The sequence below is a fragment of the Ruditapes philippinarum genome, unplaced genomic scaffold, assembly GCF_026571515.1.
Source record: "Ruditapes philippinarum isolate M1 unplaced genomic scaffold, ASM2657151v2 ctg10261_1_1_1_1, whole genome shotgun sequence".
NCBI classification, from domain to species: Eukaryota; Metazoa; Mollusca; class Bivalvia; order Venerida; family Veneridae; genus Ruditapes; species Ruditapes philippinarum.
Genome location: NW_026863961.1, coordinates 1 through 6,520, shown reverse-complemented (window position 1 = coordinate 6,520; position 6,520 = coordinate 1).

Here is a 6,520-nt window from a genome sequence, read left to right as displayed (position 1 = left end):
CACTGTCGGGTACGTGAAACGGTGCAAATTTTCCGTGATACGGTGCTTCCATTCAAGATTGAGAAAGGTAAACAACAAAAAGGTAAAAGAAGAATATTTGCATGTAACGTAAAAACAAATTCACTATTAGATCAATAAGTTTACAATTTATGTTACATATGACATATTTTTTTACTAAATTTTTTTATAAATAAATGCACATGAAATTTGAACCGAGCGAAGTGGTTAAATGTTTAGTCAATCTCCGTACAAGAGGCACTTATACTGAAGTGAATACTCTTGTTTATTGCAGTAATTGTATAAAATTATCTGTGCAATTACAACATTCAATCTGCACCGTTTCACGTACCCGACAGTGTTGCAATAGTTAAGTATAAATACTGTGTCATTCTCACGGTGTACTTTTTGTTGTAAAGGGCAGACTATCGTATTGTAACATGGCCAGCGATTGGCAGAAAAGTTTCAGGGAAATCTGTAAATTTCAATGGGAAATAAGGTGATTGAATAAAAATGGGATGACATTATATATTAAAACTAATTTAGAAACTAAATAACATTATTTTCTTAAGAACAAAGAAATATTTCATATTCATACGATAATTTTGACTTTGATATTTGTATTTATAAAAGTATATTCAGCAGAAAATTTCAATGAAAAACGGGGTTATTCTCTTTGAAGTCAATTACCAAAAATTTGGTTGGCTACCCCTATATAACAATATCATTTTTATGAGTCAGACATTTCATTCTCCCTTTAGCACGAAAACTCAAGTTTAAGGTAGGAATAGGTGCCATTTCTCATAATATATTATAATGTAAGTCCATAGGGAAAACCGATGTCATAGTCTGATCATTTGTATGATTTCATGTATCTTACACCATCGAAAGAAAATATTATTTCATTTCCGTGGCGATGTTGTTGTACTGTTTACACTATGTAACAAAATAACATTTGATAGTGTACGCAGTATCATGTTGTCTATTTCCTGTAAATAGTTCGTTTTAAGACATTTTTCGTACAAAATAAAAATAACAAAGACTGAAAATATATTTGTGAAATAGATTTTACAATGAACTAACTTCCAGTTGTGTGAAACTTTCAGTTTAATCGACAATTTCTCATTTTTTTGTAACAGTCCAACAGCTTATAATTAATATGACTGTGTATAAACGGTTATTTGCAATGTAACACCCACATAGCGGCTCGCATATTATTACAATAACATACTTATGTTTTAATTAACTTACTTTTTGACAGTCTAAAAACCTCACTTAATTTAACTATCAGTCTTAAGTTAGATCAATATTTTAAACTTTTTTTTTTAAAATCAGATAACATGACGTTTTATCATAGTATTGAGTGGTCAGTGTTTTATAAGACCTGTTTATGTATATTCATGGAGCTAAATATAAGATTGTTTATATATTGTTTTTAATCTGTGGTATATTTTATAAACAGATAACAAGAGTGTTATAACTTTTAGCTGTTGAGATATAGATATCATAATGTATGTAACAAAACGTTATATTTCTTATGTTAGTCTCGTATAGATATATTTGGATTTATTCAGATTGTCAATGCACTGTTTAATATGTATATTAATATTTGTCACTGTCAGGTATACTTTAATAAGATTTTGTTAAAAAATAAATATATGTGTGTTAAATGTGATAATCAGTTCAAGAAATTGTATGATATTTACTTAAACCTAAAGAACTTTGCTAGGATGTTCTTTGCAAAATCTTTAGTATATATTGTAAGTACTTTGCAGTATGGGCCGAAGAGTTGTCTCCCTTTTCATTATGAGTGTAGTCTCTTATAATTCTCATCAGAATGACCGTACAAGCAATATTATTATTTTATGTTTAATAATTTGTGATTGAAATGTTGCATATATTGTTTTGTATAAATCGAACTTTAATAAAGATTATATATACATGTATATTAGCTATCAATAATACAGAGACATATAATCTATTAGATTTCTTTGTAACTAAATGATAATACAGTATAGGCTGAATGACTACTGGATAATAGAATTTATTTAATAAGCATGATCTGAGAATACTTTTAATGAATTTCTTTTTACTTAAACCTTCGCCATTTTTTTTTTAAAATGGCTTTTTTTAAAATAATTTTCTGGCTCAGTGAACAAAGGGGACACAAAAACCTGAGTTCTGTGATAGTTTGTATTATTGCAATGTATAAATTTCTTCCTTTCCTTGAAAGGACATGAGATATCAAAAAAAAAAAAAAAAAAAATAAAAAAAAAAATAAAATAAAAAAAATCAAGGGACAAGGGATATTTCGAAAACGCGGTCGCTGACCCAAATATTATTTCGTTTTAAATGTTTCTGTGACCATATTCTTAGATCATGCAAAGTTTATTTAAATTCTATTAAATTGAGAGCGTTGTCCTCAATCTGTTGTTTGTTTATATGTTACTGCAGAATACGCCTTTGAACATTTTGTTTCATTTAGAACTTTTAATTGGATACTAATTAGATACTGAGGCATAAATATAATTTGTACACGCACCTAAAATCGAGCATGATTGACTTTTCATAATCACAGGACATTCAGATAGCTTATGGTGTTTAGTACATTTTTATATTTTTTAATTATTCTTTCATTTTTATGTGATTTTACCCATTTTCTTTGATATCTTTTAAATTTCGAACCTTTAATTAGTTCTAAAATGTAAATTATCAATAGAAAATTTAAAATCAAAGCACTATAATCAGATTTATCAAATTAATTTTATTCCGCCTTTAGGGAGTCCATGGTAGTGTTGTTAACTCTTTGCCCAATCTTTTTGTCTTTATACTTAAACAATATGGAATGCAAATTGTAATAAACTTGTAAAGTGTGTGTATACATGTATTTATACAATAAAATATTTTCAAACTAAAACACTTACAGAGTTGAATGGCGGCAATATAAACAAACCGATACCAATTCATATTCCCAAGGTAGTTCTATTGTCAAAGACGAATTAAAGCAGTACAAGCGCACAGTTTTCTTTCTTCACGTTATCATAATATTATATTCAATCCCAAAAAAGACTTCATTTGTTCACCGCGGTTCTGAAGCAATGCAGAATGGTGATTTGGTGTGACATGTTCTCGCTTAAATCGGCCCATTTTTTATTATTCGGAGGTACATAAATTTGTACAAGACTTGCAAAAAATGTTTTTAACTTCAAAAAAAAAAAAAAAAAATAAATAAATAAAAAAAAAATTGAGAAGTGTCATAGCAGTTAGTTTTCCACACATGTAATATGAAATGTAACCAATAAACTTCCTTGGTTTGCAACACGTGATCTTCCAATGTGAATCATTCTTATGACCAATCTTATCGATTTAGCCTTGTCTTATTTCAAGACTTTATAATATATATCACGTAATCCAGCTTGACTTATTTTCAATTTCAATTTCCGAGTCCAAAACATCCATATATATCAAATCCATATTATACTCTCTTAAGTAGACAAGGTGCTTGTCGACTCTAACATAGTTTTTGCAGCTGTGTAGTGTCTAAAAAGAACAAGTGTTTTTATTTAAAATGTATAATGACCTTTTTATTTCACATCACTTTTTTTCATTTTGAAAGAACTTTGTTACTTGTACTACAATAGTGATTTTGTATAGATGTTTGGACTCTCGAAATAAAAAAGGGGCTAAACGAAGTACAACAGTGATTTAATATGTTTTATTTTACCTTTGAAATGAATATGAATCCAGATGGAGTTCAATAGTGATTTGTTTTAAATTTTGTGGCTCTCGGAAATACAAACGTGGCTAAATTGATAAAATTGAAACCCAAAAGTGATTCATATTTGGGAATCACAAGGTGCAAATATACTGATAATTAATCGGCTACATTTTATTCAGAGTGAAGTAACATATTAATGGGTTTTCGTCTTTAAAATGAAAGTTATATTGGGATCCTATTTATGAGATATCTGCACCTCAAAAGTGAGTTTTTTTTATCTTTTAGGACACTTTTCAAGGGTAAATTACTCCAAAATGTGCAAAGCAACACCTTCTGTGATATAAAATGTCTGTTTGATAGTTTATTCTCTGTCATGGCGCAATATATGCTGAAATTTTATGCGACAGATTTCATTCTATAATTGCTTATGCAAAATCACAATCGAAAACATAGGCTCTTGTCGTATACCGTACATAAGAGACATATAGGCCGAGGAGATCAGTATGTTTACTCATTGAAGCAAAGCAAAATATATTTTAGTTAGAATTCCATGTATTTTTAATTCCCATAATAACTGAAAATTTAATGACAAAAAAAAAATAATTTTAAATTAATAATGTATCAGTAAGCTTGAGTTTGAGTTATCTGCTCTTGAAAGTGACCTTAAAGAATAAAAAAAAAAACAATTTCAATTTAGGGTCAAATAGCTCCAAAGGTAACATGGCGACCCCCAATTTTTCCACCAATTTGTTGTCAAAGATTCTCTTTTATAATGCAAAGTTTAAGAAAATTTTCTTATTTAGTTTAAAACCATTGTAAAAAAGTACTGAATTTATGCCCCAGTAATTGATCAATGGGGATTACTTATTTAATATCATGTTGAGGCTACCTTTGGCGATCGATTTCATGTGGCGGCTATCAAAAGTGACGGAATTGTTTGTTTTTGTTGCGGATAGTCCTGATTGTAAGTATTCTTTAATTTCTAAATACCTAATAGATTATCGAAACTCCATTTACACAAACAAAGAAGAATATATTAGCTTTCGTTAGGACTAATCATCAAAGCTAAACGTCAAGGAATGACACATCCATTGTATATAGCCCCCCCCCCCCCCCGCCCCCCACGATCCCTTCACCCTCGATGGTGGATCGATCTAATTAGCCACCCGACGTTAAATTGACAATTTATGATTGATATTTCTCAATTGTTCGTCAAAACGCATTTGAATTATAGTTATTAATTTTACCAATACTGTATTACAGTGTGGGTTCGTTCTCAAGTATTGCCTTAATGAATTTCTCTACCTGTCTTGCTCAATTACTTGATAAATTTTTGTAATATAGATGTATACAGGGGCGTAGCTAGGCCGAAATCGATATTACGCACGCTCAGGCAGGGGGGTTAAGGGGGCCGCTTTAGGCCCCCTTGCAGGTCCAGGGCAGAGCCCTGGTAGGGGTCCAGGGGGCGAAGCCCTTGGAAGCTCATTGATTTTCACCATTAAGAGATGTTAAAATTATGCATTTTCATGCCCATTGAGGTCCATAAAATTACAAATTGAAGTCAGAAGGAATTTAATATTATCATTATAATAACATTTTATGTAATGATATGAGTTCTGTTAATATGTGACGTGATTTAGAAAACGTCTTAGATATAATAGCTAGATCGTATAATAATATTTCAAGGTATTTGATAAACGTTATAATAAGGATATACATTGAATAAACAGACGCAAACAAATGACGTGTACGCTTTTACTAGTCAGCAAATAAAAGTGACAAAGACAAATGTATCTACAACAACGTCAGCCTAGATCACCCTGTCTCTATGGATCTGCAAAAATCCTAAACCAGAGAGATGACCAGTGGTCATCGTTGAGCGCTAGAAAGTCTTTAGCTTTTTCCAGCTGATGAATGAACGATCAGCACTGGCATTGCTGGAAGGAAATGCAGACACTTGTTAACATTTGGATAAAGCTCTGTTGGTATATCTAACAGCACAGATTCTATAATAAACGGAGACTGCAACAGTGAAGTCTCGCACCGATTTACAGAAAATAATGTGTTTTCTTCATTTTTAGATTGTTTTTTCTTCAATTGAAATATCGTTACTAACTAAAATCTAAAAATGTTATCAGTTACTACGTAGCGATGAGTATTATCTTAAATTACTTTTGTCTGCTCAATGTTTCTCGTAGCAGTCCGAACTTCTGGTATCATCTCTGTTTTTCGTGCTTTGATGAAAACGGTCGTTCATGGCTGTCATTTACTTATACGGCAAACTGATTTCTTTTTGGGCTAATATGCTAAATATCACACTGAAAAGTGTCCTTCGCATTTGTGAAAATATTGCAAATGTTCATTTCTCAGTGTGATATCTAGCATACTAATTTATATAATTATTTATATATATACATGTACAGTAAATTTTTGTTATTTGTTTTTGTTTTTTTTCCTTTTTTTAATTTATAAGAGAGGTGACATACATAATGCCATTACAATAAAACGCATAGAAAATTATTTTATTATTACAGATACTATGATATATACATGTATAGGATCTCACATGAGTTGTCATTGATGTAAAAAATATGATGTAAAACGATTAAAGAAAAAGTTACAAACCTTTGACGAGAGTTAAAGATATTTTTAAGTAATGCCAACTAATGTAAGTTTCATTTTTTATTACACATTAAATCGCATTCAAATTTGTATAAATAAATACAGTTAAATAAAAGTTATATCGCCAGCACAATTTTCTTTTTGAAAGAGTTCAATCAAAATTTAATAATGATCACACACAAT